We start from the raw sequence: 24,767 nt of genomic DNA on the forward strand, positions 1-24,767 counted from the left end.
CCATCTATTACTTAGTATACATTCCATTGGCTAAAACTTAGTCCCATGGTTGTCCTTCAAGAGAGGCTGGGAAATTTGGTCTGGCTGTGTGCCCAAGTAGAAGAAGAGAACATAGATTTTAGTGAGCAGCTAGTGTAAATTGCTTGAATTTAAAAAAATTGTAATTAAAAAGCCCTATAATGTAATTCTTTTTTTTTGCCTTCTGTTTGAGCAATTTTGTTACTTGGAATTTATTCTTGGAAAATAATTGGACAAGTGAATAGTGACATTCATACAAGGTTATACTGCAAAATTGGTTATATGAGAGGGAAAATTGGAACTAGCCTACGTGATAAATGCTCAGAGATTGGCTACTACGTGATCTTTAGGACAATGATGAAAGATCTGTATTCATTGATGTTAAAAGATATTTATGTCAGGGCTTCCCTGGGGACACAGTGGTTGGGAGTCCGCCTGCCGATGCAGGGGACGTGGGTTCATGCCCCGGTCTGGGAAGATCCCACATGCCGCGGAGCATTTGGGCCCGTGAGCCATGGCCGCTGAGCCTGCTCGTCCGGAGCCTGTGCTCCGCAATGGGAGAGGCCGCAGCAGTGAGAGGCCTGTGTGCTGCAAAAAAAAAAAAAAAAAAAAAAAAAAGATGATATTTATGTCATATTGAGTAAATAAAGGATGTTAAAGAATAACATGTATGATCTTTGTCTTGCATACTTTTTGTATCTTTACGTGTTGAAGTTTGGAAGAATATCAAGATGGTAGTAATGGTGACCCATGGGTGATTAGATTATGAATTTCAGTTTTTTTCTCTTTTTCTTATCAGTATTGTATAAGTGTGGTATAGTGAATAAATCATTTTGATAATTACAAGATCAGCACAGCTGATATTTGTGTTAGAACAGCTGCTTTGTAGGGTTCTGCCTCTCACATCCTGATGCAGAGATACTCTCCTTGTGTTGTCAGAGCTGTTAGAAAAAGAGCCATTTGGTGTGGAATCCCCTGGATTGCTGTGTGTTTTCTTTATTCAAGTAATATCTAACTTCTCCTTATGCCCCTTTGAATACTCAAAATAGTGAGGCCCTGTAAAAACACTTTCACGTAATGATCTTATTTAATCTCTATAATAATCCCAAGAAATAAGAGTGGTTATTTTTCTAATCAGGGATCTGATTCAGAAGATGAAGTGACTTTGCTAATGTCATGTCTGGTGAGAGCTGGAGCCCAGGCCTTGAACCTAGATCTTCTCCATGTAGACCTTGCCTCTCCTACCCTGGTCACTTTCAGCTGTGGCTACACCTTCAAATTGCCTGGGGGAATTCACCAACTCCTTGGTCTCAGCCCAGAATAAATAAAAAAATAGTATTTTTCTAAACTCTGTATGTCACTGTAATATGCAATGAGTTTGAGAATAGCCGTCTAATGCCAGGCTGCCAAAGGGACTAAACTCACAGAGGCCTGTGCTCTGGGGAGTTGGGGAGATGTTGTCCTGCTTCATTTTCAGTTGTGGGTTACAGAGAAATACCGAGAGGTATAGTAGGTGTGGGTAGCCTTGCAGAGAAAGGGAGAGAATATGAATTCTTGGGTTTTGTAGCAAAACAAAAGACTAGAGAGAAAGGAAGAAAAGAAAAAAGCCAAGGTGCTCATTTGAGTCTGAGAAGTAGTGCCAGTGACTAAAGATCGCTTCCTGAAGATTCTGGACCAGACTGAGGCACATATGCAGGAAAGAGAAATTCATCTTTCCCTGTAGTGCCTTCCCTGTGCTGGTGCTTCTAACCCCTCCTCTATCGTAATCCATATGCCCCACATCAGGGTATTGGACATCAGTTTATTTTCTTGGCAGTTTGGTTTCCCCTAGTCATCTTTTTCTTTACTTGTATGTGAACGTGTTCTTAGGTAATTCACAAGCTGGGGAAAATGATACAAACCAATTTATATTAAGATACTGTTGGCTGATAGTAGCTTCTTACTTTTTCCTTCTCATGAGTATTTGTAAATTAATAAGACTTACCACAAAGAAATGAATCTCTAAGATTGGACATGAAGAAAAGTGTAAACCTTCAGAGGCTACTTGGGATAGGGAAGCCATTATGAAGTTCATTGTATTATACTTGGCATGTTGCTGTATGTGTTTGCCTCCTCATGGGAAGGGAACTGACTTAATCATTTATTCATTAAATATATATTGAGCATCACCTATGTGCCAGGCATGGTCTAGGTGTGGGAGATACAGAAATGAGCAAAATAGATAAAAGTTCTTGCCGCTACAGAGCTTACATTCTAGTGGGAAGGACAGGTAATAAACAAAACAAATAAGCAAAATACATAGTGTGTTGGATAGTGATAAAAATGATGTAGAAAAATAAAGCAAGAGAGGGAAATAGGATCAAAGGAGGAAGGAGGTAAAGGCTTCAGTAACTAGAGAACTGGAAGTGAAAGAAGGCACCATGTCAATATCTGGCAGAACAGCATTCAAGGAAGAAGAAATAGTAAGCGCAAAGGCCCTGAGGTTGTGGTGTTCAGGTGTGTTCCAGAAACAGCAGGGGCCAGTGTGGCTGGAGCGGAGTGAAAGAGGGAAAATAACAAAGGACGAGGTCAGAGATGACAGCAGGGACAGTTCTTTGTAGGGCCCCATACAAATTCTGACTTTTACCTGGGGTGGGGTGGGAGTCATTGGAAGTTACTGAGATGACTCTGGCTACTGGGTTGTGTATTGAATGAAGGGGCACAGGGGCAGATTTGGAGTGACCTGTCAGGAGGCTATAGCAGTGATCCTGGCAAGAGATAATGGTGGCTTGGGCCAGGGTACTGTGGAGGAGGTGGTGAGAAGTGGTGAATACTGAATATTTTGGAGGTAGAGCCAATAATTACTTACTAATGAGGTAGATGTGTGGTTTGAGAGAGAGAGGTAGGAAGAGTGGTTGGTCATTTCTGGAAGGATGAAACTGACATAAAGTAACACAAGGGCTACAGTGACTGGTTCAGGGTTCAGGGAGTGGATGAGGAACTCATGTAACACTGTATTGAGTTGGAGACTGTTCCATTTGAGAGTCTGTTCGACTTTGAGGGCGAAATGATGAGAAAGCAGTTGGATATTGGACATGTGACCTTGGATTTCAGAGTGAAGTCTGGGCTGGAGATCAAAATGCGGAAAGGTAGCTTTGTCAAGAAATTGGGATAGATGCAAAGTAACAGAGTGCATGAGCACAGGCCCTGAAGCCAGACCACCTGGGCTGGACTCCTGGCAAATAATCTAACCTTCAGATCCTCAGTTTCCTCATCTGTAAAATGGAGATAATAATTATAGTGTCTAGTTTACGAACTTGCTGTGAGAATTAAGTTAGTAAATATATTTAAATTATGTAGATAAAGGCTGGGCTCCTAGGGAGTGCTAAAAATGTTCCCTATTATTATTGTCATTATTTATTTTATTGTGAGTTGCCTTTTGTTCGTATAGTTGTTAAGGCCTTTCCTATATTATCACACATCGTCCTCCCAAGAACCCTATAAGGGAGATAATATTATTTTCCTTATTAGAAATGAGGAAACTAAAGGCACCGAGAGGATAAATCACTTGCCCAAGGAGACCCACGCTTGTTTGATCCCAAGATCGGGCAGTTAATCATTTTTATAAATAGTAAAATTTAGTCTTGTGTGCAGGTCAAGACATTCGGAGATTAGAGTCATTAGCTCAGATAAATAGCCAAGCTAGAAACCCAATGAGTTTAAGCTCAAAATAACCTTGTGAACAAAGCAACAGGATAATTTGAAATGTCAGTGTGACATTCTCTTCCACAGTAAATTAATAAGATGTGACTGAAGGCCGTTTTTGTCATGGCTGTAATAATCAGAAGCCATATTTTCTCTCCCCTCTAATCTCAGGCTCCGACAATAGGCTATCAGTAGGAACATCCTTCAAATACCAGCAGTCTTTTTCATACACAAAGGTGACATATTGGCAGTATCCAATTTTATTCACTTCTGTTGGAAGAGGTGTTGGTTTAAATACTACTATGTGATGAAATAAGCAATGTAAAAACAGAGTCAGTTTTCTGTAATTAATTTGGTGTTGATAGAAGACACTTGCCTTGGGGGAAGATGGCAGAAGAGTAAGACGCGGAGATCACCTTCCTCCCCACAGATACATCAGAAATTCATCTACACGTGGAACAACTCCTACAGAACACCTACTGAACGCTGACAGAAGACCTCAGACCCCCCAAAAGGCAAGTAACTCCCCACGTACCTGGGTAGGGCAAAAGAAACAAGAATAAACAGAGACAAAAGGATAGGGACGGTACCTGCACCAGTGGGAGGGAGCCGTGAAGGAGGAATGGTTTCCACACACTAGGAAGCCCCTTCGCGGGCGGAGTCTGCGGGTGGCGGAGGGGGAAAGCTTCGGAGTAGTGGAGGAGAGCGCAGCAACGGGTGTGGAAGGCAAGGCGGAGAGATTTCCGTACAAAGGATCGGTGCCGACCGGCACTCACCAGCCCCAGAGGCTTGTCCGCTTGGCCGCCGGGGCGGGCAGGGCTGGGTGCTGAGGCTCGGGTTTCGGGTTTCAGTCAGAGCGCAGGGAGAGGACTGGGGTTGGTGGAGGGAAGAGAGCCTGAAGGGGTTAGTGCACCAGGGCTAGCCGGGAGGGAGTCCGGGAAAAAGTCTGCACCTGCCGAAGAGGCAAGAGGCTTTTTCTTCCCTCTTTGTTTCCTGGTGCGCGAGGAGAGTGGATTAAGAGCGCTGCTTAAAGGAGCTCCAGGGACGGGCGCGAGCCGCAGCTAAAAGCGCGGACCCCAGAGACGGGCGTGGGATGCTGGGGCTGCTGCTGCCACCGCCAAGAGGCCTGTGTGCCAGTGCAGGTCACTATCCACACCCCCTTTCCGGGGAGCCTGTGCAGCCCGCCACTGCCAGGGTCCTGGGACCCAGTGACAACTTCACCGGGAGAACGCACGGCGCGCCTCGGGCTGGTGCAACGTCACGCCGGCCTCTGCCGATGCAGGCTTGCCCCACACTCCGTACCTCTCCCTCCCCCCGGCCTGAGTGAGCCAGAGCCCCCAAAGCAGCTGCTCCTTTAACCCCGTCCTGTCTGAGCGAAGAACAGATGCCCTCCAGCGACCTACATGCAGAGGCGGGGCCAAATGCAAAGCTGAGACCCGGGAGCTGTGAGAATAAAGAAGAGAAAGGGAAATCTCTCCCAGTAGCCTCAGAAGCAGCGGATTAAAGCTCCACAATCAACTTGATGTACCCTGCATCTGTGGAATACATGAATAGACAACGAATCATCCCAAATTGAGGAGGTGGACTTTGAGAAAAAGATCTATGATTTTTTCCCCTTTTCCTCTTTTTACAACGAATTATCCCAAATGAGTAGGTGGACTTTGCGAGCAAGGTTTACGATTTTTTCCACCTTGTTCTCTTTTTCTGAAAGTGTATGTGTATGCTTCTGTGTGAGATTTTCTCTATATAACTTTGCTTCCACCATTTGTCCCAGGGTTCTATCCATTCTTTTTGTTTGTTTGTTTTGTTTTGTTTTTAATTTTTTTAATAATTACTTTTTATTTTAATAACGCTATTATATCCTATCATACTTTATTCTATTTTACTTTATCTTCTCTCTCTTTTTCCTACCTTCCCTGCTTCCTCCCTAACTTCCTCCCCCTCCCTCCTTTCTTTCTTTCTTTCTTTCCTCCCTCCCTCCCTTCTTTCTTCCTTCCTTTCTTTCTTTCTTTCCTTCCTTCCTTCTTTCTTTCTTCTAATAATTCTTTCTTTCTATATTTTCTCCCTTTTATGCTGAACCGGGTGGATGAAAGCCTCTTGGTGCTGCAGCCAGGAGTCAGTGCTGTGCCTCTGAGGTGGGAGAGACAACTTCAGGACATTGGCCCACAAGAGAACTCCCAGCTCCACATAATATCAAATGGCGAAAATCTCCCAGAGATCTCCGTCTCAACACCAGGACCCAGCTTCACTCAACGACCAGCAAGCTACAGTGCTGGCCACCCTATGCCAAGCAACTAGCAAGACAAGAACACAACCCCACCCATTAGCAGAGAGGCTGCCTAAAAACATAATAAGGCCACAGACAGCCCAAAACACACCACCAACGTGGACCTGTCCACCAGAAAGACAAGATCGAGCTTCATCCACCAGAACACAGGCACTAGTCCCCTCCACCAGGAAGCCTACACAACCCGCTGAAACAACCTTAGCCACTGGGGACAGACACCAAAAACAACGGGAACTACGAATCTGCAGCCTGCAAAAAGGAGACCCCAAGCACAGTAAGATAAGCAAAATGAGAAGACAGAAAAACACACAGCAGGAGAAGGAGCAAGATAAAAACCCACCAGACCTAACAAATGAAGAGGAAATGGGCAGTCTACCTGAAAAAGAATTCAGAATAATGATAGTAAAGATGATCCAAAATCTTGGAAATAGAATAGACAAAATGCAAGAAACAGTTAACAAGGACCTAGAAGAACTAAAGATGAATCAAGCAATGATTAAAAACACAATAAATGAAATGAAAAATACTCTAGATGGGATCAATAGCAGAATAACTGAGGCAGAAGAATGGATAAGTGACGTGGAAGATAAAATAGTGGAAATAACTGCTGCAGAGCAGAATAAAGAAAAAGGAATGAAAAGAACTGAGGACACTCTCAGAGACTCTGGGACAATATTAAATGCACCAACAGTCGAATTATAGGGGTTCCAGAAGAAGAAGAGAAAAAGAAAGGGACTGAGAAAATATTTGAAGAGATTATAGTTGAAAACTTCCCTAATATGGGAAAGGAAATAGTTAATCAAGTCCAGGAGGCACAGAGAGTCCCATACAGAATAAATCCAAGGAGAAATACGCCAAGACACATATTAATCAAACTGTCAAAAATTAAACACAAAGAAAACATATTAAAAGCAGCAAGGGAAAAACAACAAATAACACACAAGGGAATCCCCATCAGGTTAACAGCTGATCTCTCAGCAGAAACTCTACAAGCCAGAAGGGAGTGGCAGGACATAATTAAAGTGATGAAGGAGAAAAACCTGCAACCAAGATTACTCTACCCAGCAAGGATCTCATTCAGATTTGATGGAGAAATTAAAACCTTTACAGACAAGCAAAAGCTAAGAGAGTTCAGCATCACCAAACCAGCTTTACAACAAATGCTAAAGGAACTTCTCTAGGCAAGAAACACAAGAGAAGGAAAAGACCTACAATAACGAACCCAAAACAATTAAGAAAATGGGAATAGGAACATACATATTGATAATTAGCTTAAATGTAAATGGACTAAGTGCTCCCACCAAAAGACACAGATTGGCTGAATGGATACAAAAACAAGACCCATATATATGCTGTCTACAAGAGACCCACTTCTGACCTAGAGACACATACAGACAGAAAGTAAGGGGATGGAAAAAGATATTCCATGCAAATGGAAATCAAAAGAAAGCTGGAGTAGCAACTCTTATATCAGACAAAATAGACTTTAAAGTAAAAACTATTAGAAGAGACAAAGAAGGACACTACATAATGATCAAGGGATCGATCCAAGAAGAAAATATAACAATTGTAAATATTTATGCACCCAACATAGGAGCACCTCAATACATAAGGCAAATACTAACAGCCATAAAAGGGGAAATCGACAGTAACACACTCATAGTAGGGGACTTTAACACCCCACTTTCACCAATGGACAGATCATCCAAAATGAAAATAAATAAGGAAATACAAGCTTTAAGTGACACATTAAACAAGATGGACTTAATTGATATTTATAGGACATTCCATCCAAAAACAACAGAATACACATTTTTCTCAAGTGCTCATGGAACATTCTCCAGGATAGATCATATCTTGGGTCACAAATCAAGCCTTGGTAAATTTAAGAACACTGAAATTGTATCAAGGATCTTTTCCAACCACAATGCTATGAGACTAAACGTCAATTACAGGAAAAGATCTGTAAAAAATACAAACACATGGAGGCTGAACAATACACTATTTAATAAGGAAGTGATCACTGAAGAAATCAAAGAGGAAATAAAAAAATACCTAGAAACAAATGACAATGGAGACACGACGACCCAAAACCTACGGGACACAGCAAAAGCAGTTCTAAGGGGGAAGTTTATAGCAATACAATCCAACCTTAAGAAACAGGAAACATCTCAAGTAAACATCCTGACACTGTACCTAAAGCAATTAGAGAAATAAGAACAAAAATCCCCCAAAGTTAGCAGAAAGAAAGAAATCCTAAAGATCAGATTAAAAATAAATGAAGAAGAAATGAAGGAAATGATAGCAGAGATCAATAAAACTAAAAGCTGGTTCTTTGAGAAGATAAAATTGATAAGCCAGGGGCTTCCCTGGTGGCGCAGTAGTTGAGAGTCCGCCTGCTGATGCAGGGGACACGGGTTTGTGCCCCGGTCCGGGAAGATCCCACATGCCGCGGCCCGTGAGCCATGGCCGCTGAGCCTGGGCATCCGGAGCCTGCACTCCGCAATGGGAGAGGCCACAACAGTGAGAGGCCCGTGTACCGCAAAAAAAAAAAAAAAAAAAAAAAAAAAATTGATAAGCCATTAACCAGAGTCATTAAGAAAGAAAGGGAGAAGACTCAAATCAATAGAATTAGAAATGAACAAGGAGAAGTAACAACTGGCACTGCAGAAATACAAAAGATCATGAGAGATTACTACAAGCAACTCTATGCCAATAAAATGGACAACCTGGAAGAAATGGACAAATTCTTAGAAATGCACAACCTGCCAAGACTGACTCAGGAAGAAATAGAAAATATGAATAGACCAATCACAAGCACTGAAATTGAAACTGTGATTAAACATCTTCCAACAAACAAAAGATGGCTTCACAGGCAAATTCTATCAAACATTTAGAGAAGAGCTAACACCTATCCTTCTCAAACTCTTCCAAAACATAGCAGAGGGAGGAACACTACCAAACTCATTCTACGAGGCCACCATCACCCTGATAACAAAACCAGACAAGGATGTCACAAAGAAACTGCAGGTCAATATCACTGATGAACATAGCTGCAAAAATCCTCAACAAAATACTAGCAAACAGAATCCAACAGCACATTAAAAGGATCATACACCATGATCAAGTGGGGTTTATTCCAGGAATGCAAGGATTCTTCAATATATGCAAATCAATCAACGTGATACACCATATTAACAAATTGAAGGAGAAAAACCATATGATCATCTCAATAGATGCAGAGAAAGCTTTCGACAAAATTCAACACCCATTTATGATAAAAACCCTGCAGAAAGTAGGCATAGAGGGAATTTTCCTCAACATAATAATGGCCATATATGACAAACCCACAGCGAACATCGTCCTCAATGGTAAAAAACTGAAACGATTTCCACTAAGATCAGGAACAAGACAAGGCTGCCCACTCTCACCACTCTTATTCAACTTAGTTTTGGAAGTTTTAGCCACAGCAATCAGAGAAGAAAAAGAAATAAAAGGAATCCAAATTGGAAAAGAAGAAGTAAAGCTGTCACTGTTTGCAGATGACATGATGCTATACATAGAGAATCCTAAAGATGCTACCAGAAAACTACTAGAGCTAATCAATGAATTTGGTAAAGTAGCAGGATACAAAATTAATGCACAGAAATCTCTGGCATTCCTGTACACTAATGATGAAAAATCTGAAAGTGAAATCAAAAAACACTCCCATTTACCATTGCAACAAAAAGAATAAAATATCTAGGAATAAACCTACCTAAGGAGACAAAAGACCTGTATGCAGAAAATTATAAGACACTGATGGAAGAAATTAAAGATGATACAAATAGATGGAGAGATATACCATGTTCCTGCATTGGAAGAATCAATATTCTGAAAATGACTCTACTACCCAAAGCAATCTACAGATTCAATGCAATCCCTATCAAACTACCACTGGCATTTTTCACAGAACCAGAACAAAAAATTTCAAAATTTGTATGGAAAAACAAAAGACCCCGAATAGCCAAAGCAATCTTGAGAAAGAAAAACGGAGCTGGAGGAATCAGACTCCCTGACTTCAGACTGTACTACAAAGCTACAGTAATCAAGACAGTATGGTACTGGCACAAAAACAGAAAGATAGATCAATGGAACAGGATAGAAAGCCCAGAGATAAATTCACGCACATATGGTCAACTTATCTTTGATAAAGGAGGCAGGAATGTACAGTGGAGAAAGGACAGCCTCTTCAATAAGTGGTGCTGGGAAAACTGGACAGGGACATGTAAAAGTATGAGATTAGATCACTCCCTAACACCATACACAAAAATAAGCTCAAAATGGATTAAAGACCTAAATGTAAGTCCAGAAACTATCAAACTCTTAGAGGAAAACATAGGCAGAACACTCTATGGCATAAATCACAGCAGGCTCCTTTTGACCCACCTCCTAGAGAAATGGAAATAAAAACAAAAATAAACAAATGGGACCTAATGAAACTTACAAGCTTTTGCACAGCAAAGGAAACCATAAACAAGACCAAAAGACAACCCTCAGAATGGGAGAAAATATTTGCCAATGAAGCAACTGACAAAGGATTAATCTCCAAAATTTATAAGCAGCTCTGGCAGCTCAATAGCAAAAAATCAAACAACCCAATCCAAAAATGGGTAGAAGACCTAAATAGACATTTCTCCACAGAAGATATACAGACTGCCAACAAACACATGAAAGAATGCTCAACATCATTAATCATTAGAGAAATGCAAATCAAAACTACAATGAGATATCATCTCACACCAGTCAGAATGGCCATCATCAAAAAATCTAGAAACAATAAATGCTGGAGAGGGTGTGGAGAAAAGGGAACCCTCTTGCACTGCTGGTGGGAATGTGAATTGGTACAGCCTCTATGGAGAAAATTATGGAGGTTCCTTAAAAAACTACAAATAGAACTACCATATGACCCATCAATCCCACTACTAGGCATATACCCTTAGAAAACCATAATTCCAAAAGAGACATGTACCAAAATGTTCATTGCAGCTCTATTCACAATAGCCTGGAGATGGAAACAACCTAAGTGTCCATCATCGGATGAATGGATAAAGAAGCTGTGGCACATATATACAGTGGAATATTACTCAGCCATAAAAAGAAACAAAATTGAGCTATTTGTAATGAGGTGGATTGACCTAGAGTCTGTCATACAGAGTGAAGTAAGTCAGAAAGAGAAAGACAAATACTGTGTGCTAACATATATATGGAATTTAAGAAAAAAAATGTCATGAAGAACCTAGGGGTAAAAGAGGAATAAAGACGCAGACCTAGTTTAGAATGGACTTGTGGATATGGGGAGGGGTAGGGTAAGCTGTGACAAAGCGAGAGAGAGGCATGGACATATATACACTACCAAACGTAATGTAGATAGATATTGGGAAGCAGCCGCATAGCACAGGGAGATCAACTTGGTGCTTTGTGACCACCTGGAGAGGTGGGTTAGGGAGCGTGGGAGGGAGGGAGACGCAAGAGGGAAGGGATATGGGAACAGATGTATATGTGTGACTGATTCACTATGTTATAAAGCAGAAACTAATTAAAAAAGCATTAAAAAACCCAAACAAACAAACAAACAAAAAAAGAAAACACTTGCCTTATTCCCTACTCTCTTTGTTGCTAAGGTGATGGTTAACCAGGTGTTTTGAGTGCCTTTGAGGCCTGGGACAAAAGCTGTGAGCTCCCGGGTAGTATTTAAGCCGACTGGTAAAATGCACTGGGTTACCCTTGTGGTTTCTCCTCATATTTCAGGATCCTTTCACTTTGTCCATTTCTTTAGTTACAGATTCTTGGTTCTCAGTCTTTACTATGGCTTTGGACACCTTTTCCATTTGATCTCAGTGCTGGGTCCTGAATTCCGTCTACACCATCCTGACAACTCTGTCCTGTAAATTATGACCAGCTCGCTACTTGCTACTTTCTGGTACTTATCTAGCAACTGGTACTTTACTAATTAAAATTCCATTCCCCCACTTGGCTAAACGGGGGAGAACATCCCCATGGGTGAGGCTGGTTAGACCTTTTTGCCTTAACTCATGTTATGGCCGAAGAGAGGTCTCTCAGCTGAGACTATAGGTTTCCAAACCTGAGAAGTGCCCTTCTGATTTTGACAGCATGGATCCTTCCATACTCAATACAAAGGTTCAGTTGTTTTTCTTCAGAGGTGAGATTGAGAGAGAGGGCACCTTTAACCCAGGTGTTGGTGTAGAGTCAGGTCTTCAGCACACATAAACATAAGAAAGACCAGATCTCATTGAAATGTGGCGTGGAAAATATTCTCTGTTCAGACCAGAAATCTAGACATTATCTACCTGTATTTCTCTCTTTGCCTTCTCACCCACATCCAAACCACCAGCCACTTCTGCTGGCTCTGCCTCCAAAATATATCTATCGTCTTCCCCCTTTTCTCCATCTCCTCTCCTGCCACCCTAGTCTAAGTCTCCATAATCTTGCACCTGCAGTCTTGTGATAGCCTCCTAAGTGGTATACCTAGTTCTACTCTTGAGCTACCACAGGTCATTCTCTATGGAATAGTTAAAAGAACTTGTAAATCATAAACCATATTATATGACTCCCTTGCTTTGAAACCACTGGCTTCCCACAAGGCTCTATATGACCTGGTCCCAGCCTATCTCACTGACCTCACCCAGCACTGCTCCCCTTGGTCACCATGCTGAGCCCAGGATTTTGTTCTGCTTATTGAAAAGAACAAGCTTGTTGTAACCTCAGGGCCTTTGCACTTGCTGTTTTCTCTGCCAAGTTCTTTGTTATGGCCTTCCCAGCCTGGCTCCTTTACATAAAAATCTTAGTTGAAAGGTTCTCCACTACTTTAAGTGGAGCCTATTTACTCCACTTAAAGTAGTTCTTTCCTGCCCCTCCATATGTCTGTTCATATGACAAATATTTATTGAGTGCCTGCTGTATTTCAGGCACTCTCCTAGGCACTAAGTATAAAGTAGTGAACTAGACAACTAGGAATTCCTGCCTTCGTTTGTCTTATAGTCTCATGTCCCATTAGGCTGTTTAATTTTCTTCATGGCACTTACCTCTCTCTGAATTATGTTGGTTTGCTTGTTGTCGTAGTTCTCTCTACCCCAATCCCAAAAATATAGGGAAGGATAAGTCGCTTTTGTTCCTTCAGCCTCCCTGAGGTGATCAGTCTCAGGGAGGCTGAAGTTAGAAGGATCTGGAGACATTAAGAATCAAAGCGGGCACTCCCTTGCTTAGAACGTTTTTGAGCGTGGACACTCCAACACACAATTCAAGAATGATACTTGTCAAAAACAGTTCATAGATGTTGTTGTTAATACAAATTGGAAACAACAGTGCCCCACCCCATTATCTCTTGGTGGTGTTCAATTTTACTTCATTGGCTAGAATCTCTAGATGGTATTTTTCTCTAGATGTTTTTTTTGTGTATAAGAATTACAGGGTCATTTAGATTTTACTGAAACTCAGTTTGCAGTGATTCAGATTACTCAGTAATTCAGAATTACTCAGTAATTCAATAATTATGCCTCTAGAGATTTTGATTACTAGATTTAAGCTGGGACCTAGGAGTCTGAGTTTTTAAGAAGCATCCCAGGTGCTGCATTTTATAGAATACTTTGTAGAGCATAGTCTGATATTATAAGCCCTGACTTTGACTCTTTGAGCCCTGGGTGCCAAAGAATCTGCAAATGCAGGATCCCCTGAATTTAGGTGGCTCTATGTCCAGGTTTGTCTTGGATGGTCTTGGTATATACCTATTTTCCTGTCATCATTATTCATAACAACACCTTTCACTATCAAAAGTATCACAATTTTGATGAAGTATTATATGGTGACTCTGTGTGATGGTATCTTACCCAAGAAACTGTTATGCATAGCTTTCTTTTTTTTTTTTTTTTTTAGAAAGTGTCTCCTGACTTCTTTTAAATACATTTATTTATTTATTTTTAGCTGTGTTGGGTCTTCGTTTCTGTGCAAGGGCTTTCTCCAGTTGCGGCGAGTGGGGGCCACCCTTCATCGCGGTGCACGGGCCTCTCACTATCGCGCCCTCTCATTGTGGAGCACAGGCTCTAGATGCACAGGCTCAGTAGTTGTGGCTCACGGGTCCAGCCACTCCACGGCATGTGGGATCTTCCCAGACCAGGGCTCGAACCCGTGTCCCCTGCATCGGCAGGCAGATCCTCAACCACTGCGCCACCAGGGAAGCCCCAGCATAGCTTTCTTGTTGGGAATAAAAAGAGAATCCTGTATGAAAGGGATGGAGTGGGAATCTGCCACTTGGTCCAACGCTTCTGCCACGGAAATTTTTGAACTATCTCCAAACTGTAAGAAAGTAGTCCCTTGTATTTCAGGAATTCTTATTTCTTCTTCCTCTTCTTTGCAGTCCTCTGAGACTTACCATAGAAATGCATGTCTTTGTCTAGGCCTGTGCTATCCAACATTGTAGACGATGGCAGCATGGGGATATTTAGATTTTAATTTAAATTAATTATCAACTCAAATAAAAATTCAGTTTTATTTGTCTCATTAGCAACATTTCAAGTATTTACTAGCTATGGTTGACTAGTGGTCACTATACTGGACGTATATTGGAGTGATAGAGCATTTCATCATTGTAGAAAGTTTCTAGTGGACAGTGCTGGTCTAGACTGAGGTCCCATGGTTTTTACCCGCTTGCATTTGTATCCAGCACTTTTCCAAATTATGATTTGAGAAGAGTCAGAAAATTAAAAATAACATTTTTGGAAAATGCTTTGGAGTTTATCTAACACACTCTTCTCCTGTGAATATTCCTGTGAATAAACAGGTTCAGAGAGATTAGATGACTGGCCAGTGTTATCTGGCTAGATCTTGGACAAAGTTAGCCAGATTCAGTATTCAGACTAGCTAAGTAACCATAACTAATTTATTGCTGTAAAATTGTCCATCTGCAAAATGGGAACAACCACAGTAGCCCTTCCTCAGAGTGACATTGAAGTAGCCTCCACCACATGCAGACGTCAGCTGCTGAGTCATTAAATGGTACATTGACTTTGCCAGGACACTGTGAACTATTTAGTATAATTCATTGTGAATGTGATAGGGAAACTGATTCAAAAAAACTAAATCAAAAAGCTGTCAGTATGATTGGGTCCAAAGATGAATTATACATTATATTGTGTTATCAAGTTCACTGTAGGTTCTCCTAATGAGATGTTTCCCATTTTGGATGGTGTTATAAAATGGCTAGCACGTCGGAGTCTTTGAAGAGTTCTTAAATGTTGCTGTTTGCAGCACTTCAGATCTATTTGACGTCTTCAAAGGATATTCCTGTCTGTCCATTTGGCCTGATGTGATGAACTCCCTGGCCCTCTTCAAAAGAAAGAACATCTAGTTCATCATTGTTTTGCTCTGTGGAACAGCTGCTCAATTCAGTGGTGGAGTCATTGCTTTGGTACATGTGTGTAGTGTATGAAGGATGATGTGCAAAGCCCTTATCTGACCACTGGTTTGGACTTTACTTCTTTTGGTGGATGTATGAAGAGGAGTTGGAATAGATGTTTACAGGCAGGAGAATACTGAGTGGGTTCTGTGTGGGAACTCCAAGCTTGCTTATCATTCATTAAAGAAGTGTAAATACGCATTTGGGAGACTCGCTAATATAATTGAAAGAATCTAGAATATGACAGAACTGTCGTGGCATGGCCCAAAGAGCATATGATTGAGAGCCAGAAGTCTTTAGTTAAATCCACTAATGACAAATGTGTAGTGATGGGCAAGTCATTCTTCCTCTCTCAGTCTTGGCCTTTTATCACAAAAGGGGATAATATTTCTCCTCTTCCTTTTTGTAGGGTTATTGGGAGAATTATATGAGAAATGGATATGGAAATATCTGTTAAGTGCAATCCCTATGTAGAAACAAGTGACATTTATTCTTATTATTACTATTAAGATTTGAATATACATTTATTATTTATATCTTAGGGGCCTAGAACCGCACTTGTAACCAAGTTCTTGAGGTTGTGGCATATTCTTTTTGAGCTAAGCTAAAAAAAAAAAAAAAAAAAGAATTGTTTCAATACGTTGAGGACCTTGCTATCCAGGCTCTCTTTATCTTTTCTCTCCCTTTGGTCCTAAATATGGCTTAATTTTTTCAGCTTCACTAGAGAAACAATGAATTAATACCTCTAAGAAATAAGGCATTATTTATTTTAAGGCACTCAAACAAGATTGGTTAGGAAATCAAGGAGCTCTTCAGAACGTTGGATGAGAGCTCAAGACTTCTTCATTCGGAAATGATTAAAGTGGAAGCTCATTTTAATGACTTACGGGTTGACTTTTTATTTTGTTTGCTTTCCTTTTTTAAAATTAAAATATAGTTGATTTACAATATTGTGTTAGTTTTAGGTGCACAGCATAGTGATCCATTATTTTTGCAGATTATAATCCATTATAGGTTATTATAAGATAATGGGCATAATTCCCTGTGCTATACAGTATATCCTTGTTGCTTATCTATTTTAGATATAGTAGTTTGTATCTGTTAACCCCATACCCCTAATTTGTCCGTCCCTACTTCCCCCTCCCCTTTGGTAACCACAGATTTGGTAACCACAGATTTGTTTTCTATATCTGTGAGTCTGTTACTATTTTGCATATACATTCATTTATATTATTTTTGTATTCCACAAATAAGTAATATCATATAATATTTGTCTTTGATTTATTCCACTAATATTCTCTAGGTCCATCCACATTGCTACAGATGGCAGAAATTCATTCTTTTTTATGGATGATTAAAATATATATATTTTATATATATTATATATATAATATAATAATATATATATTTATATATATAAAATATATAAAAATATATTTATATATGTATATATATACATACATTCATACCACATCTTCTTAATCCAGTCATCTGTTGATGGGCACTTGGGTTACTTCCATGTCTTGGCTATTATCAATAGTGCTGCTATGAACATTGGGGTACATGTATCTTTTCAAATTAGTGATTTTTTTTTTCTGATATATGCCCAGGAGTGGAATTGCTGGATCATATAGTAGTTCTAGTTTTAGTTTTTTAAGCTCCATACTGTTTTCCATAGTGGCTGCACAAGTTTACATTCCCTTGGGTGACATTTTGTTAAATTAACTAGGCAAACTCAGGGGTTACTGTGTGGATGTAAGAAGCACATTATTTTTCTAATTTTTTGAAGGTCCTGTCTTGCCTCTTGCCCTGAGATTTCATAGGGTATCACACAATATAATGGTCCCCAGAATTATTTTTTATAATTGCTCTGGTTGTGTCTTGTACAAGACCCCTGGTTGAGGTGGCTAGTGGGACCTGAAGTCTAAGCTCTTCCTCCATCGGGCTGTGTCTACCTAGAGGGGCTGCTTTTTCAATTTCACACAAAGGCTTCTTATGGTACAATGGAGCCCCCAGGAGATCATATCTTCCATGAAGGAGGAGACACTGTCATCCCATTTATATCAGCGAGAAATGGGTAAATCATGAAGGCAAGCTTAGAAAAAGGATGCAAAAGACTTTTGGTTAAATATAGAGGTTTGAACACACATGTTTGTATCTACTTTATCCTTAAACCCCACTTGAAATATATATGTGTATGTATATTCATGTATTATGTACCTACTATACACCACACAACACAGTTGCTTACAAGAACCCTGTAAGGTAATTATTATTGTCCCCTTGTAGTGGTAGGAGACTGAGGTTCAGAGAGATGAAGTAAATAGTTTTTGGCTATACAACAGGCAGTCAGGATTCTAACCCAGATTGTTTGGCTCCAGAGCTCCCACTCTGTCTACTGTATTATTTTGCTTTCTTTGTACAGTTTATAAAATGAATTTAAATCTGCTTCCTCATTCGATACTACCCACATCCTGTTAGATGGAATGGCAGGTATCAGTATCCTTAGAACTTACCTGCATCCTCTGAGTGATGCGGTGACTTGCCTAAGGTCAAACAAGCTTGTGTGAATGTCTGAGTCTCATGTATACATTTACCCTGATAGATACTGAAACTGTCAAAGCACCAACAGAGATAGGAGATACTGCTGAAAGCTAACAGCGTGCTGCCAAGAAGGCATCGTTCTGCCCGCAGCAGAGATACTTGGCCAGACAGCACCCTTTGCATGATGATACATTTGTCCTGTATATTTTGATGTTGTCTCGGGAGCTCTTGGACTGCTGTGTCACAGAATGACATTTCATATGGCTTCCTATAAAAATAGATGAGTGTTCAAATGGCAAAAAGCATCCAATAGGAATAAGGAGACCAGTGATTAAAAACAGGCTGAGGCCCCTGGAAATGCTGGTTTCAGGGATTCTGGGGTGCAGAATGTCAAAATTAATATTGCAACTCTTAGAGAGCTTACTTCTATCAAGCTGTGTAAATGACTATATTGGAAATGTCAGAAAAAAAGAAACTCTTTTTTTGGAGGGGGCTATTAAGAAGGCAACATTAATAATAAAATTAGAAATGCATTAGCGCGTTTGGACAAGGCGACAGCATCACTTTCTGGCATCAGAATAGTCTCTTATGCACACACGGTTAGAGCATTTGTCGGGTTTATGATCTCCTCCCATAAAATGGTTATTGCCTCTTGATTCCTATGCCATATATCACACAGTTCATAAATTGATTTACAAATCCTATAATATCAAATGTCTGTTCTGATCAGCCCTTCAGTCTTTTTAATATTTATATGATTTCCTTTGACAGAGCTTGGTGAAATTTTTTCCGGGTTTTGGAGGCTGGAAGGGTGACGGGGTGGGTGCCCCAGAGAAATCTCTAAAGACTGACTGGCAGATTTAGTGGCTACTGAGCAAAACAATTGGGTTACACCTAACAGACACACCAGAATGAAACGTAACACTGTCACTGCTTTGGTCCTGACAGCTTCAGAGGAAGAGACTGAGAGCTATGCCAAAAAGTATTTTCGTGGGGATATTTGGATTGCAGGGACCTATGGACTGTGAAGTTGTGCTCATCAAGGGTGAAAAAGAAATTTTTAAAAGCTGTTAGCTTGTGTCAATTTTTGTGTAACCAGATTGCCATGTATTTCACATCACGGTACACAAAATCATACAAGACATGAGTTGGAAGTCAGGTCAGAGGAAGTTCTCAGAGACATTTGATTGAGAGCTTTTGGAAGCCAAAGATGTGGAATTCTTCTTTAGACATAGGTTTTCTGTACAATGCATGTGTTCCAGCTTTCATTCACTCATCCTTTCATGTAAAATTTACTGATAAATTTGTAATTTGAGGAAACCTGCAGTTATTAGTTTAAGACAAATACATGTCATTTCACAGGGATGCACCAATATGCAATATTCAGTATCCCATCTGCTCAGAGTAGCAAGAAATGAAGTCTTCTCATCTGAGGATTCTCTTCTCATGGTGGGTCCAAGAAGCCTGGGATGCTAACTGATTCCAGATGGTAAGTCCAAGTTCTGTCTGTCTCTCCAAAGGCCTGTTTTTCCACTGATGCCTGGTGCTTCATAAAAAGGCTGGCTCTTGCAAGGCCCAGCCCATAGGGATTGAGGGGAAGCTAAATTGTGACACAGCGTAAAAGGGATTAGAAGAACAGTCCTTCCTGAGTCCTGCTTAGATGTGGGGGCCTCATGCCAACACTGACTCAGTAGTACAGCACTTTCTCTAGCCAGATTTTTCAATTAGCTCAACGCATTGCCTGAGGTTGTAAGTACACATGTTGCTAGAATACATGGTTTGGGACAAGCTTTTTGGCAAATCCAGAAACAATATCTCCCCTCACCCTTAAAGTGACTTTTATCTCAGGGGCTTGTTAGAACTTTCCTACCAATAGACCTTGATCAGGGACACCCTCTATCTTCCCCGCAAATATTTAGATGTTTCAATAACTTTGAACCTTGAAGAAAGTTCAAAAGGTCTTGACACTTTACTTCCTAGAAGGTCTTTTTGCTCTTATGCAAATTTGTACCCCCTCCACTTCAAGCTTTGTATTTCAGTTAGTACGGGGGAAGGGTAAAAGCTCTATCTATCGACAGAGCTGGATTCTGCTCTTCCTTCAAAATTGAGGAAAGAAGAACCCTGCTTCACTAGGCGCCCACCTGTATCTGTTGTGTGCTGGACATTCTGTTAGGGCCTAGGAGATGACACACTAAATAAAGTTTTATTGGAACACAGTCTTTCCCACTCATTTGTTATTATTTATGGCTCCTGTCCCTTGGCTTCTGTTCCTGTATTTCCTCCATGCTAGGGCAAGCTTAGACCTTGGTAGGGGAGATAGAACTCTTGGCAGAGGTGCTTACACCTTGAGAAGCTAATGCCAGCTGTGCTGGATCCCAGGTGGAGCTGTGGACCACTGCAGCAGAGGGTGTCCAACCCTGGAGTCACCTTTGTGTTTTTGCTTATAAGAACTAAAACATCTATGGGATTTGAGGTGTAAGAGATTTGGTGAGATTAGAAGAATGGGAAGGTGGGGTGGGTGACAGAAATAGTGGACATTGTAACAATGGCCAGGCACTGCTGATCCCCTGCACATTGGGCCTTTCCTGAGATAAGAGAGAGGCTGTGGGGATGGAGGAAGCCGTGAGGAATAAATTGCATTTTCATTCAGTGAACTCAATCTTTGAAAATCCATGGAATGCCCATCTAGCATGGGTACCAACTATATTCATTTTACTAAAAATGAGAGCTAATGTTTAATGGGGCTCCTATGCTAGGCATCATGTATAGTGACTTATTTAAGTACTGTAGCAACAATCATAACCCCCATTTTACAGATGCAGAAACTGATGTTATTTGAAACAAGTGTAACATAGGGTTCAAGCACATAAGTTGAAAGTCTTAAATTTGGCCTAATAAAATATACAAGTCACCAAATATTTTCTGTGACTTAGCTGATTACAGAGCCATTGAATACAGAAAACATTTAGACATTATTACAAGAGCTAGCAAAAAATTTGAATATAATTGCTGTTACTTTAGCAGAAGCTGAGGAAGGATCCAGCACCATAAACAACACATTGCTGATGGTAAGAGATGTTCATACCTAAGACTACTCATGGGCTAATGATCATCAATTTAGAAGAGTTTGTGGTTTTCTGTCAAACTGTCTAACAGATGGAGGCTATATGATAGCTAGTGACAACCTCATCCAACAAAGGGTAGCATCAGTAATTTATAATACTGGGAGAAGCTATTGATCAGGTAAACAACTTTTGTTACAATTTATATCACTTGGTAACTGGTTCTATAAATATATATAGTTCAGTTTATGTAGAGACAAAATAGGAGCAGAGGTTTTCATTTTTGATTTATATATTTATTTATTTTTCTACACAGGTTGTTAAATATTTTAAGTAGTTTGATGATATTTTAGTTACCTAGTGAATAAATCAAATAGGGAGACTAATGGATGTGAAAAATGCATCATAAACTGTGACACACTCATAAATTGTAATGAAAAGAGTTAATATATTATTTTACACACGCACATATATTTTTTAAAGGCAAGAATAAAAATGGTTTAGAAATATGCTGTTGATTTAGCACTGGGGCTGGGAGTGAATGTGTCTCCTGTATAAAATAAATGAATCTACGGGGTAGCTCAATTGTGTGTAGAAATGTACTGCCATTCAAGCAGTGTGGCACTGTGAAAACTGCGTGCATTTTGAAGTCATGAGAATCTGGGATTTGTCAGCCTTGAGCCTCATCTGTGCAGACTTGGGCACTTTATGTAACTGTTCTGAGCCCCATTTTTCATTCTTGTGAAATGTGTATAAAACTTTTACAACCTGGAGAGTTAGGAATATTATGCTCCTATCAGTGCCCTCAATATATTGATAAATATTATTATGAGTTTATTTTGAACATCTCCCATTTCTCCGTCACACATTTTCAAGGATTTGGTCTCTGGTTCTTTATTTAATTTCAATTGTTACCCTAAATGCAAGGAACTTCTATTTTAAATTATAACTCATTTTTTTAATTACAAAAGCAATATATAATCATATAGAAAACAGAAATCACCGAGAAGCAAAGAAGAACAAAAATAAACATTTCTATCATCCCTAGAGAGAACCATTATTCATTTTCCCAGTCTTTTTATGCATAAATATACCTTTAAAAATTATGCTCTACTCTCTGTTTTGTAACCTGCTTTCTTCAGATATATAGTGAACATTTTTTCCATGTCGTTAAATGTTCTACAACATTTAAATGACTGTATACTGTGAATATAAAAAGCCAGGGACTTTTTTTTTTTTTTTTTTTTTTTTGCAGTACGCGGGCCTCTCACTGTTGTGGCCTCTCCCGTTGCGGAGCACAGGCTCCTGACGTGCAGGCTCAGTGGCCATGGCTCACGGGCACAGCTGCTCTGTGGCATGTGGGATCTTCCTGGACCGGGGCACGAACCCGTGTCCCCTGCATCGGCAGGCGGACTCTCAACCACTGTGCCACCAGGGAAGCCCAAAGCCAGGGACTTTTTGACTGGCAAAACAAATCCTCAGTTTGTTCGGTTTTGTTTTTTGGGTGGGTGGCTGGGAGAAGGTATGAATTGCTTTTAAAGTATATATTTTTTGAATTTTATTTATTTTTTAATACAGCAGGTTCTCATTAGTTATCCATTTTATACATATTAGTGTATATATGTCAATCCCAATCTCCCAGTTCATCACACCACCATCCACACACCCTGCCGCTTTTCCCCCTTGGTGTCCATACGTTTGTTCTCTATATCTGTGTATCAATTTCTGCCCTGCAAACCGGTTCATCTGTACCATTTTTCTAGGTTCGACATATCTGCGTTAATATACGATATTTGTTTTTCTCTTTCTGACTTACTTCACTCTGTATGACAATCTCTAGATCCATCCACGTCTCTACAAATGACCCAATTTTATTCCTTTTTATGGCTGAGTAATATTCCATTGTATATATGTACCACATCTTCTTTATCCATTCGTCTGTGGATGGGCATTTAGGTTGCTTCCATGACCTGGCTATTGTAAATAGTGCTGCAATGAACATTGGGGTGAATGTGTCTTTTTGATTTATGGTTTTCTCTGGGTATATACCCAGTAGTAGGATTGCTGGGTTATATGGTAATTCTATTTTTAGTTTTTTAAGGTACCTCCATACTGTTCTCCATAGTGGCTGTATCAATTTCCATTCCCACCAACAGTGCAACAGGGTTCCATTTTCTTCACACCCCCTCCAGCATTTGTTGTTTATAGATTTTCTGATGATGCCCATTCTGACTGGTGTGAGGTGATACCTCATTGTAGTTTTGATTTGCATTTCTCTAATAATTAGTGATGTTGAGCAGCTTTCCATGTGCTTCTTGGCCATCTGTATGTCCTGTTTGGAGAAATGTCTATTTAGGTCTTCTGCCCATTTTTGGACTGGGTTGTTTGTTTTTTTAAAATTGAGCTGCATGAGCTGTTTATATATTTTGGAGATTAATCCTTTGTCCATTGATTGGTTTGCAGATATTTTCTCCCATTCTGAGGGTTGTCTTTTGGTCTTGTTTATGGTTTCCTTTGCTGTGCAAAAGCTTTTAAGTTTCATTAGGTCCCATTTGTTTACTTTTGTTTTTATTTCCATTACTCTAGGAGGTGGATCAAAAAAGATCTTGCTGTGATTTATGTCAAAGAGTGTTCTTCCTATGTTTTCCTCTAAGACTTTTATAGTGTCTGGTCTTACATTTAGGTCTCTAATGCATTTTGAGTTTATTTTTGTGTTTGGTGTTAGGGAGTGTTCTAATTTCATTCCTTTACATGTAGCTGTCCAGTTTTCCCAGCACCACTTATTGAAGAGACTGTCTTTTCTCCATTGTATATCCTCACCTCCTTTTTCATATATTAGATGACCATAGGTGCGTAGGTTTATCTCTGGGCTTTCTATCTTGTTCCATTGATCTATAATTCTGGTTTTGTGCCAGTACCATATTGTCTTGATTACTGTAGCTTTGTAGTATAGTCTGAAGTCAGGGAGTCTGATTCCTCCCTACTCCGTTTTTTTCCCTCAAGACTGTTTTAGCTATTCAGGGTCTTTTGTGTCTGCATACAAACTTTAAGATTTTTTGTTCTAGTTCTGTAAAAAAATGCCATTGGTAATTTGATAGGGGTTGCATTGAATCTGTAGATTGCTTTGGGTAGTATAGTCATTTTCACAATGTTGATTCTTCCAATCAGGAACATGGTATATCTCTCCATCTGTTGCTATCATCTTTAATTTCTTTCATCAGTGTCTTATAGTTTTCTGCATACAGGTCTTTTGTCTCCCTAGGTAGGTTTATTCCTAGGTATTTTATTCGTTTTGTTGCAGTGGTACATGGGAGTGTTTCCGTAATTTCTCTTTCAGATGTTTCATCATTACTGTATAGGAATGCAAGAGATTTCTGTACATTAATTTTGTATCCTGCAACTTTAGCAAATTCATTGATTAGCTCTAGTAGTTTTCTGGTGGCATCTTTTGGATTCTCTATGTATAGTATCATGTCATCTGCAAAGAGTGACAGTTTTACTTCTTCTTTTCCAATTTGTATTCCTTTTATTTCTCTTTCTTCTCTGATTACCATGGCTAGGACTTCCAAAACTATGTTGAATAATGGTGGTGAGAATGGACATCCTTGTCTTGTTCCTGATCTTAGAGGAAATGGTTTCAGTTTTTTACCATTGAGAATGATGTTTGCTGTGGGTTTGTCATATATGGGCTTCATTATGTTGAGGTAGGTTCCCTCCGTGC

The sequence above is a fragment of the Mesoplodon bidens genome, assembly GCF_964165515.1.
Source record: "Mesoplodon bidens genome assembly, chromosome: 7".
NCBI classification, from domain to species: domain Eukaryota; kingdom Metazoa; phylum Chordata; class Mammalia; order Artiodactyla; family Ziphiidae; genus Mesoplodon; species Mesoplodon bidens.